The sequence below is a fragment of the Mirounga leonina genome, unplaced genomic scaffold (assembly GCF_011800145.1).
Source record: "Mirounga leonina isolate KUSES-001 unplaced genomic scaffold, KU_Mleo_1.0 Mir_129, whole genome shotgun sequence".
NCBI classification, from domain to species: Eukaryota; Metazoa; Chordata; class Mammalia; order Carnivora; family Phocidae; genus Mirounga; species Mirounga leonina.
This window is the reverse complement of record NW_023270323.1, coordinates 63,015,025-63,027,732: the sequence shown is the minus strand read 5'-3', so window position 1 is coordinate 63,027,732 and position 12,708 is coordinate 63,015,025.

The following is a 12,708-nucleotide window of genomic DNA, read 5'->3' as shown; positions in this document are numbered from 1 at the left end:
ATAAATAAATAAAATCTTTTTAAAAAAAAGCAAAAACTGACAGCTGAATGTGACAAGCCCTGTCTGAGAGGTACAGCGTGTGCATTCCCTAATGCAAAACACAGTATTTTTATTTTTCCTCAAATCAACCCAATTTGCGAAAGTTCAGATGCTTATTCAAACCAAATTCAAACTCTAAAGCCTTGGGGGGTTTTCCCGTCACTGCTTGTATTCTAGTTTTGAAAAATAACTGCAGGATGACTTAATTAATTGTCCCTTCTTTCAGTTTTCCATCTAAAGGAGATGAATACCTATGCATCCCACAAATCAATGAGCCCTGGAACTTCCTACACATAGATTAGCACATCTGTAGTTTAAAGCCGGTTTGTATCAGAAGGGAAAAATATATTCCCGTGAGGAATGTTTAAGGGATCAATTCATAAGCAAAGAAAACATGCTATTCTCAGCAAGGAAACAATGTATTTTGCTTCTGTTGCTGTGATTAATTACACACCACAACACAGAGAGTGTTTTTAAAGGGCCATAGTCAATCTTTTAAGACCCACAAGTTGACCTGCATTAGAAGCTGAGGAGGAATTGCACACTAATTCTGAGCAGCTTTGCGTAACAGGCCTGTTGTGTGAGAAATTATGGATAATAATAAAAATGCACAGCCTTTGTATAACACTTAAAGTAGGCAGTGTTGCCCCACCTCTTGTGACTGATTCCACTAATGAATCACACTTAAAACAATCAAACCTCTTTCCTGAGAGTCTCGCCAATTATACTGCAGTGAAAATGAGGATGAACTGGCTTCAGTAAAATTTCAGTGAGGCTCGTGCCCTTCCAGATTCCTCCTCCTAGCCAATACACTCACAAATGAATTTCTAAGAGGAAATTATGAGGGAAGATACTCATTTTAAGTCATATGGCTGTTTTCCCGATTCTGTGTTTAAGGTCTTATTCAATCATTTATATTCTGTATTCAGTGACAGTAAAGAAGAAGAGAGAGGAGAAAATAAAAAAAGAAGGAAAAAAGCAGTCTTTCAAAGTCAGGACCTGTGTGCAATTTCTCTTTTCCCTTCCTTCCTATCTGAGCCTTCCTATCTTCTGTCCTCACTGATCTTTCCACCCTCTCCTCCAAGTACCACACCCTGCCCTGAAGCAATCTGATGATCCATTACAGAGACAATACCGTCTTCACATTTTGCAAAACAAGGATTCCGGCCACACCACTTCAGGGTAGTGTTCTGCTTCCTGTGACCTCCTACCTACTCCATGTCATTTTGTTTCATTTGTTCTTTATTAGTCTGTCCTTGCAAGACAAGGATGCAGACACTTAGTGCTGATTTTCCACCCCTCATCTCTGAACAACTTTCCCCTACGTACAAAGCTATGTACTCCTACCTGGGACTGTATAAATAGTAGTCAATTTGGTTTCAATTTCAGGCAGATGACCCCTGCCTTTACACAGTGACCCCTGGCAGTCATAAGAAATGAAGCATGTGCTCTGCCCACCCATATGTGGAGAAAGGTTGGAGACCGTTTCCGTCAGTTTTTTTCCCCATCTTTCAAGCCCCATTGCCTCTGGCACATTCTCAGCAATGACCTGCAGTGGGACCTTGAGAAAGCGTAGAATCAATTCCAGTTTTTCCAGCAGTGCACAGACATCTGGATAAAGGGAAATGACTTGAAAACCCGTGAGTCTGAAGAACTACAACCTGACTACCATGAAAGTGTTAAGACTTCATTTCTGATACTTCAAACCTACCACACTGGGGCAGTGTGGAGGCTGATGAGAATATGAACTGTGTGCCTGAAGAAGAACCCTCTCTGTGGTATGGAATGTTTCAATATTTTAAATTTCTATTACCCTAATACCTCAGGACCAGGCATTCAACAGCTTGTCGGTGTTTGTAAAGTTTTGTTCTGTAACCGAAATAATGGATAGGGTCCTTGATTTTTAAGAACTTAGAATCAAAAGGGAAAAAAAAGGCAGAGAAGCATACCAATGCATAAAATACCTCAGATTATCTATCTAATGTTAACATGAGTCAAATAGAGTTGGACAGGGCTAATTCTTGAGGAATAAATAGACATTGGCAAGGTTTCTATGAATAATTTCATTCACTGTTGCCTCAGGGACTTCGCAAGTAAATCTAGCAGGCCCCTTCAGTCGGCTCATCCTCCAGGTAAGATCTTGGCTCCGTCGAGCTCTTAGGAATCTTTCAACTAGATCGACTTTGTGTTTGTAAATTTTGTTTAGGTGCCCCCTTTGCCGGTAGCTCCCTGTACTCTTCATTGCACGTTCCACGTTGTACTATGAGTACCTGATTCTATGTTGGTTTCTAATCGTAGATTGGAGGACCTTGAGAAACTTTATCTCACCTTCTTTTCTTTTCCTCTTTTTTCCTTTTATTGAGCATCTATCTCCGTGTCTGTTGCATTAATGAGTATTAGTTGAGGGTGTCCGATAAAGCCATGTAGTGAGAGTATGGTATAGTAAATATATGAAGCTAGAGTAGATGAGAAGTGGGAACTGATGGAGAAATCACTGGAAATGTAGATGGAGAAGGATGTTGCTATGCCAATGTTGGAACAGAGGTGTCCTCCTTCACAGGATTGCCTTTTTACTTTTTTTCCTCATTTAAGAGTATAATTCCTTACTGCAAAGGTGAAAATAAGACATTATGTCAAGCTTGCTTTCCCAGTTATAAAATCTTAGAAAACTGCAAAAAAATTATTTTAAAATAAAGGAAAGCCAAGGGGAATGTAAAAAAATAAACCAGAAGCCACTTTTCCCTGGAGAACACAGGGGAAATGAACATTTGCCATATAATTTGTCAGCGTTTTTTTTTTTTTTTAAAGTATTGTTCATACAATTAGTTAGGCTGATGGGTTAAATATTCACCTTAACAGAAGCATAGACAGGGCATTATATGGAGAAATTAGACAACATATTTACCAAATGTAATGGGCTGATTCTATCACCATATTTGTAGAACATAATAAAATGTGTCCTTGACTAACAGGTATTTTACCTTAAAGTGCTTTTCTTAGTGTTATGAACTTATTTTCTGATGCTGGTTATTACTTATTTCTACAGCCTTTATTATAGGAGCAGTTAAAGAGTAACTTGCACTCTTAAAAAGGTTGATTTGTTTTGCCCCTGGAAGGAGTTTGGTCTGAAATGTTGAGACAAGCTTTAGATAAGGACAGCTGCCACAGAAGAGTGGAAATCATTCATCTCCTTAGCATGCTACCTGTCCTTTTATGTGCTCATCTTTCTAACACTGCAAGTCATTGGTTACAAAGTTGGTATTCCCCCTTGCCTATTTGCAATGCCCTTTACTTAATTATTATTTTTTAATGTCCTCCCTTCAAGAGCTAACCAATGGTAGGTACAAGCATGCATATTTATAAATGGGAGAATGAAAGAGGGTCACAACACAATGACTTTACCCCACCGTCAGAGATTGGATAGATCCATCGTTGGAGATTGGATAGATCCCTCTCATGCATTAGAAAGTTGGGCTAAGTTATTTAATCGTTTGATACTTGTTGAAACATTTACCTTATAAGTCCATTCATTATCGGTTCAGAGAAATTTTTGAGCTTATGGATGAAGAGCCTTTCATTTTCAATGCTTTTATATATTTAAAAATATTTTAGTTATTGAGGTTTCTTGTACTTAATCCAGTCTTTTACTTATTCTTTCATGGGAAAGAAAGGGCAGGTCTAAATGCAAATTAACATTACTGTTTAAATATCACAGACCATTTTCTCTGAGCCCAGTTACAATAACTAGTAATTATAAAAATTGCTTGCCTTCGGCTTCCGGCTAAGCCAGTGCTAAACTTGTCCTTTTATTAGATCTGTCAGACTGAGTTAATTATCTTTATGATAATAGATGTGCCTTACCTCCAACAAAACAAATACACTTATAATTAGCTTTTTAGTTAGAATTTTAATTTATTTATAAAGACTGTTTGTTTTCTTTCTTTCTTCCTGCGTTAAAAGAGAAAGGATAGAGGGTGGAAGTTTCCAGTTTATCAGGTTACCAGTCTGCTCACTAGTTTATAAAGGCAGAGGGGGGGAAAAAAAAAAGAGGATTCATTTTGTTTAATCACCAAGTCCAGTGTTTAATAGTGCATCACGCCTCTTCTGTGTTATATCCACTCAACTCTAAGGCATTTCATTTTACTCCACATACAGAAAAAGGGGCCCTTTTTATCTGCCTTCTCAACAGAGTAGTGTTATAAAAGCCATTACACGGAAATACTAACAAGTATGAATCGAAAAGCTTTCTGTACCATAACATACGTGCCTTAAAGGTCAAATCATCTTATTCTTTCCCCACATTTTTGCGTCGCTTGCTCCTCTTTCATCTATACCCAGCCTGTGTTTCAGAATATTATACAAATGCTTGCAATGAACTCTTGGAGAGTATCTGTGCTGAAACAGCAGAGCACAAAGGAAAACATATGCTTTGGTGTCATGTCAAACAAAGATGGGTTTCTTGTTGGCTCTGCCCACTCATTAGCTGTGTGATTCCGGCATGTTACTTAACCTCTCTGAGCCTTGATTTCTTCATCATTATAGTGAGAATAATGCCTAAATTAGTAGTGGATATTAAGAGATTTATTTTTTTTAATTTTTTCAAGATTTTATTTATCTATTTGACATAGAGATAGTACAAGTAGGCAGAGAGGCAGGCAGAGGGAGAGGGAGAAGCAGACTCCCCGCTGAGCAGGGAGCCCGACGTGGGGCTCGATCCCAGGACCCTGGGATCATGACCTGAGCCGAAGGCAGCCGCTTAACCGACTGAGCCACCCAGGCGCCTCAAGAGATTTAAAAAGACGGTATAAAGAGGGCTCGGAAGGGTGCCTTCACAATGAAAAAGCTTAGCAAGGGGTGGTTGCTGTTTTCAGTAATAGAATCATGGAAGAATATAGATGCCTGGAGAATTCAAAATTCATATTACAGCCTAATAATCATTTTATGGGTTTTGTTTTATAGAAATATGTTTTCTATTAATTTGTGAAAACAGACGTCCCTGATCATCTGGAAATTAACTCTAATTTGTATCAAATAATGAAAACATGCTGCAGATAAATGATTCTCCAAAGTTGTCATGATGAACCTTCTACCTGTTCTGTGCTGGAAATGGACTGCCACGTCTGTCAGCCTTATTTAGAACAGAACACAACCCTTTTATTTTTCTTTTGGTAAACTTACTGACTTACTCATTTTACTTTGAAAATTTCCGTTGACTTAAAGCTCCCCTTCAATTCCTTTCAATCTGCCAAATCCCAAGATCTTGGTTAGGATAGCCAAGGTCTTCTTTAGACGGTGTGGGCCCCCAAAACTCTATAATGTGAAATCAGATGTGCCCAGAATAATGTTCAGCTTCCATACAAGTCATTAATAGTGAGTGCTCATGATGCTGATTTCTGGCCAGAAGAGGGATGTGTGCTGGAGGCGATGAAGTGGGGCCAAATGCTCACAGTATAGGGGAGATGAGAGAGGAGTGGGCAGAGGACAGTAGAGAGGCTCCTAACCTCCTCTCAATTCAAGCATACCGGCACCCGATACCGGATAGATTTGTATCCAGAGCTGCCTTAAGACTTTGGGTATCAGGAGGCCGGATGTGTGAATTCAGAGATAGCCAAGGCCCTTTGCTTTCAGTTCCATGACTTCTACACCCAGGTTCACACTCAAAAAATATTAATGAAGATGCTACTATATTGCAGGTATTTCTAGCCACTGGGTATTACTAGAGAACAAAGAATTCTAACCGCTGCCGTATCATCACTTAGCCATTTGTTATACCTGCCATATCATCATGTAGCCATTTGTTATACAAATAGCCATTTGTTATATAAGGGGAGGTAATACAGGAAGGGCTATCGCAGACCTGTCTCAACCTGATCAACTTGACAGATTAACCAACACCTCCAATTCCCCTCTGAAACACTCTGACTACAGCCCTCATTACCCTGATGCTTACGATAGCTTTCATCCAGTTGAAATATTACTTTATGAAGAACCAGTTGTTTGTTCCTAAAGTTTTGGGTTTTTTTTTTGGGTGCGGGGGGAGTAGCTACTTGTGGTTTTTAGTGTAATTATAAATAGGTAACCTGATTAAATGTGAGTATAAAAAGAGAATTGTAGATTCTATGCAACTGATCGAAATGCTTTAAAAACTCAATGAGGATAAATCACTCATACATTTGTCGTGGAAATCAGCTCATGTACATAACATGCTCATACATCTGCACATCTATCTGGTGATGACGGACGTCCTCCGGATGTTTGTGATGGCTGGGCCGAGGGATTGCTCAGGACTGGAAAGTACAGTGGAGATCATAGAGCATTTGAAATATGGAAGCCTTCTTCAAAGTAATTTTGATGAATATCCTAAAAACTGAAAAGTAATAATTCACATTCTTAGTTTCACAAGAAATTAAAAATGTCTTCATTTATCCCTCACGAATTAATTCATGAATTAAATATTTTGGTGAAAAGAATTTTTTAATAGCTGCTAGTAAGACTAAGTGAAGGAAATGTGGCCGAATGTAAAAAAAAAGCCAATCTTGCCTTCCTTTTCTTTCTTTTTTGTAAATCATTTGGGGCTTTTCTTTGCTACTGCTGTGTTCCAGTGAGCCAATCTGATCTCTGAGTCATTATTACCTTTTTTTGCCTGAATGGCAAGGCTACATACAAATAGAACTTGTAGTGTAATTCTACACTTGTATTAACACTGATTCCTCTCCATTTTTTTTTAAATGGTGCAAAGAGGTCCAAAAATAATATTAAACTCTAGTAGCTTGCCTGCAAATTACCATTCATTTCTTTGTATCCTGCATTTCCTTAGCTGTCACTCCCATTGGCTTCAACAGAGGCTCTAGGTTCTGCAGCCAGTTCTACCATCGATGTGTTTTAGAGCTTTATTCACTGGAGGTGGGGGATGGTCTATGTACTTTTAAGCAGATCCCATCTCTTGGTTTGTACAGTGTCTTTCCCAAAGCTAGGCCTGGCGTCTTCTCTTGGGCACCTGCCTATTTTCTGTCCACCGTTTCTTCATGTTATACCCTCTTCCTGAAGGGCACTGCTCAGGCATCTTTGCAAATTTGTGGGACAACTTATGAAGTCTTCTGGAAAACCTCATTAAGCAGAAGCGGTAGTCCAGGCTGTAGTGGGGAGATAACTTCTTCCGCTTTAATGAAAGGTACATGTTGATACGTGAGTATCCTTTCAGAGCTCTTTATGCTTCCAGGTACATTCAGAATTGATACCAACCCATTTAGTTTTTAGTTTCAGTCCTTGCCTCTCCCTGCGTCTCTGATAGGAGCATGATAAGATGAACCCAGAGACACATGCAAATAAAAATACATGCATCATTCATCAGTCTCCTTTAGAAAACTGTAGCCTCCCAATTGAGCAAAGCTTGTCTGCTTGACTCCCTTTCCATGGGTTAAGAGTTGCAAGGGCCTACAAAGGCTAAGAGGGTGGATAAATTACCGAATTAGGCTGGGGGAAGCTGCTCTAACAAAGAAAGAAATCATATTCTCTATTTAAAGGGAGTATCTTTCAGCTTGAGCCAATTGTTGTCATGCTAGAATGTGGGCCAAATAAAATCAGATCTAATTTTTCTGGTAAAGTCCAAATCTAGACTTTTATGTGAACTCTCTTGATTTTTGAATCTTGACAACTAATTCAAAAATTAAGTACTAGCCAAGCATAATGCATCTTAATTTGGTTCCTAAGTATCTGGTATATGATACCTGACTTAGATGATTATTTTTTAAATGTTTCTACCCAAACATCCTTTGATTAGAGAAACAGGGAAGTTTTCCTCTGGGAGAGTATAAAGTGAACACTCCACCCCACATTTTCAAGTAAAAGGAAGAATTTATACCAAGTCTATCTCATGACCTTGTACATGCCTCCATTGTAGAAGTCTTAGCTTTCTTTTCTCTTAGGAAACTCTCAGTTCCCTTACAATAAATTTCTACAATTGGTTAACTTTGCCACCGGAAAAACATGCCTGTGCCTAAGATCTCCTAGATCTTCAGGATCAGCTTAGGCTTAAGCTAGATATTAATACACTCAATAAATATTTCTGGAATTACTTTGTACATATCACAAAATTTAGTTAGAAAGTCTACTCCTGGGGCGCCTGGGTGGCTCAGTTGGTTAAGCGACTGCCTTCGGCTCAGGTCATGATCCTGGAGTCCCAGGATCAAGTCCCGCATCGGGCTCCCTGCTCGGCAGGGAGTCTGCTTCTCCCTCTGACCCTCCCCCCTCTCATGTGCTCTCTTTCTCATTCTCTCTCTCTCAAATAAATAAATAAAATCTTAAAAAAAAAAAAAAAAGAAAGTCTACTCCTCAAGGAATTTGTAGTCTAGTAGAATATTTAAGGAAGGTCATGTTAAAAAGGAAGGAGATGAGACTTTGTTATATGCCTGTTATACAACAGGCACTTTGCCATTTTATTTAATCCTAGGAACCAACCTACAAAATAGACAAGATGAAACCCATTTTAGGGGCACCTGGGTGGCTCAGTCAGTTAAGCGTCTGTCTTCACCTGGGGTCATGATCCCGGGGTCCTAAGATGGAGCCCTGCATCTGGCTCCCTGCTCAGCAGGGAGTCTGCTTCTCCCTCTCCCACTGTCCCTCCTCCTGGCTCATGCTCTTTGGTGCTCCCTCTCTCTCTCTCAAATGAATAAATAAAATCTTTAAAAAAAAAAAAGATGAAGCCTGTTTTAAAGATAAGCCAAGTTCTAAGCATATTCAACTTGTATCAGGCAAAGCTGTAATTGGAAACCCAAACTGTCAGTATACAATATCTGTTGCTTGATGATATACATGTACCATATATATGTCATATATATATGAGATATGTCATATCTCTCTATATAGAACTATATATATATAGTATACATAGAACTATATATATATGTGTGTGTGTGTGTGTGTGTGTGTATATCCAAATTTATGTCTTTCAGGGAAATGCAGAAAGGATCAATTACAGCTTGAATAAACCATAACAAGCCTCTCTCTCTTCTCTCCCCCCTCCCTCCTTCCTTTCTTCCTTCCTGTGATGGATTGGGGATACTTGAGAAGCTACAGTCACTAAATATCTTCAGCTTGATTGCCATGTGTAGTAATGTTTACCCAAAATACATCTTTTGCATTTACTGCAGTAAACTGTGACTTTATAAGATTTAGATGTCAGAGCATTTTCATCAAGCTCCCAATTCCATTCTCTGCAGGACTACTTCAGTGGATACATTAATTTTGCACAACTCATTTACCCGTTCTTAAAACAAAATTATATATATCTGGTTGACTTAGAGACTATCCTTATATCTGGATTTGTTTCTACATAGTGATATTACAAATCTGTAGTCAAAATATTATTGAAATTACTAGATTTTCCAAAAGTACTGATAATGCTGGTATTTGGTTTGGTGAGTTGTGGTGGGTTAGATTTAAGGATTTTGATTTATGTGGCTATAGTTGTTTTTATGCTTTTGGTGAAAATGACATTTCTCTCTGACGTTTCTAACTTTCTATATGCCCCTAATGTATAAATAGCTTCCCTGGGACTTAATCACAGGAGGTAACAAAGCGGATGGTGGGAGAAATCATTGTTATTCCTCCTGTTCCAGTATCATCCCCAAAATCCAAGTGCAGTTTATATTTTTAGGCAATCTTTTATCATAATGAGCCTCATCTTGTTCCTGCTGAAAGTTCCAGGCCACTTTTGTGTACCAGAAGGTATCATTCACTTATATCTTTGTTACAGCAAAGATACTTGTATGCTTTGCTACAGCATCTAAGTAAGAAAAGATACAGCACGACTTAGGAAGAATCCCTTAAAATCTGGTTTTGGAGATTAAAATCTGGCTTTGAGCTTAAGACTCATCATTACTCCTTCCCTTCATGTCACCAAAATAGAGGATACACACAAGGATCACTAGCTAAATGTGACAAGATATTAGCTTTGCTAATGGTTAATCAGGTGCCCAATTGTCCTCCTACTGCAGGGCTCCTGGTAAAGTATGTTAGAGAAAGTAGCTTAGAACTAAAGCCTAATGAAAACTTTTTATTTTCATTTCAAAATAAGGCCTGCAGGGAGAGCTGGGTCAGCAAAACAGACTCCAATGATACAAGGAAGCCTGCAGAAAGAACTTCAGGCCTCACACATGGTTACTGGAGAGTGAGAAATGAGAGATGGCAGGTCTCCTTCAGGGCGCTTATCTCAGGGGAGCAGAGAACAGAGAAGGAAAGTTCACTCCCCATAAATGTGAGTAGTTCCAAGAGAGCAAGAGCCCTTGCCATGCATGACCAGTGATCTGCACAGTGCCCACACCCACCAATAAAAACATGGTTTTGCGAACATTAGGTTCTCACTAATGAGAGTTACCTGCCCCCCTCTGGGGAGGAGAGTGGAATAGAAGTGAGGAAATACTAAGGAGAAATGGGAAGAGTTATAGCAGTAAATGCATATGCTGCACATATCTTTTCTTGGAAAGCCTCAAAACTCCTTTGTCTTCATCAGGAACAATGCAATTAGTAAGAAAAAGATGAAGGAAAAGAGTGGGGCCACTTAATTCCTGCGGCTTTTAAGGGATTATTTTATTCATAGGGTGATAGGACCGGGGCCAGCAGATTGATATGTGTTCCTAAAGGTTACATTGACTAAAGGTGCCCAAACTCAAGTTCCCACAGGGCTTTACCTTCATGGGTTGGAGAATGATGTCTTTATCCCAATCTGGTGCTCAGTCTCCCAGGTTCTTCTGCATCTCTGCTCTAGCCCCTGCCTTTTCAAGGCCATGGAACATAAAACTTGAAATGAAATTGAGGACTCCTTGTTGTCTCTGACTGATGAGTAGGAAAGATTTGGGGGAAGGGAAAGTCCCAAATTCTGCCACAGGGAAATGGGTTCTCTGGGGAGAACTTAATCATTTGCTTATTCAACCAACATTTATCAGGTAGAGTGTAATGATGCTCGAGGGGCTGCAGATGCCAGTTTGTGAAACACTGCAGTAAAAGTTAAAGGCTGTTGTTCTCTTGATACCAATGTTGTTGAAAACAAGCTCAAATGTGAGCCCTTGGAATATTATACCAGGGCCAAGTTACAAGGCAATCAAGAATATGCTCATATTTACTTTTAATATCATCATTGAAACTCAAACAAAAAATTTCACAGAGATCGTGTGGTCCTAGAAAAAAAAAATTTTTTTTTAAATATTTTATTTATTTATTTGACAGAGAGAGACACAGCGAGAGAGGGAACACAAGCAGGGGGAGTGGGAGAGGGAGAAGCAGGCTTCCGGCTGAGCAGGGAGCCCGCTGCGGGGCTCGATCCCAGGACCCTGGGATCATGACCTGAACCGAAGGCAGACGCTTAACGACTGAGCCACCCAGGCGCCCGGTCCTAGAAAAATTTATCTTAAGAATCCCAAAGACCATGTTCTGCAGTTTTTGAAATGCTAGCATAGAGGGAAAATGAATTGTTTTGAGATTCAAATGGACGAGAATTCTAATCTTGGTTCTGGAATTTACAAGATGTTTTATTTTAGCCAAATTAGATGATTTGATATCTTTATATTTAATGAGAAAACACTGCCTGTATAATGGTGCTCTTACCAGGAAGACAGCATGATGTATACAATATATTTCACATAATGTCTTACACATAATAAACTCCTAATTAATATGGATTCCTTTTTATGCCATAATACCCCTCTCTTCCCATTGTGTACAAGAAACCATACTAGGTGATACACTGATAAATTAAGTATTATCTACAAGAACATCTCTGAGACAATAGACCTGTAAACATAATTGCAATATACTGTGATATGCACCATACTAGAAAAATGTAACACATAGAGAAAAAAAGGTATGATATATAGGAAAGAATTTTTTTTTTTTTTCCCTGATGGCCCTAAAAGAAACTGAGAATTACTACCCAAAGAAACATATTCCTGGTGATTATTCAGTTAATGACAATAGTGATGAGGATGATGTTGATGATGATGGAAATGAAGTTTATGATGATTATAAAAATGATGAAGATAGTTTACATTTATTGCATATTTGCTATGTTGTGGGAACTCAATTTGTGTATATTACTTGATCCTCACAACACTCTAGTGAGGTAGAAATATAATTTCCATATTGTAGAAAATCATGAGGTTACACAGGTAGCGTGGGGAAAATCTGCAACGTGACCCACTTCTGTCTGATTAAAAAACTCAAATCCTTAACCACTATAATGCATGCTCTTTCCATAAATTAATTAATGAATTGTAATTAGGTTCTATTTGAACTATAGTTCATTTGATTTTAAATAGGCTTTTGAGGGATATTGAGCACCTTTTCCTACTCTATCCCATTTACCAATTTCCTGGTTGTAGCACTCTAAATGGGATTTGGGCAAACAACACTCCAAAACTCAGTACATGTCCTTTAAGAAATGAGCACTTAACCACCCCTGACTCCAGATGTGGAATCTTTGGCATAGACCTAGCAAGTGAGAACATTACCTGCTCTGGTCACAGTGAGTGTTTCAGGGATGGACAGGCACATGAGTCAACCCAAGAGTCAAACCCAGTCAGAAACAATCCCAGAGACTTTTGTTAGTGAGATCATAAAAAGTGGTTATTGCTTCTCTTTTGGATTTGAACCTGAGAGATTATAAAATTAGAGCTA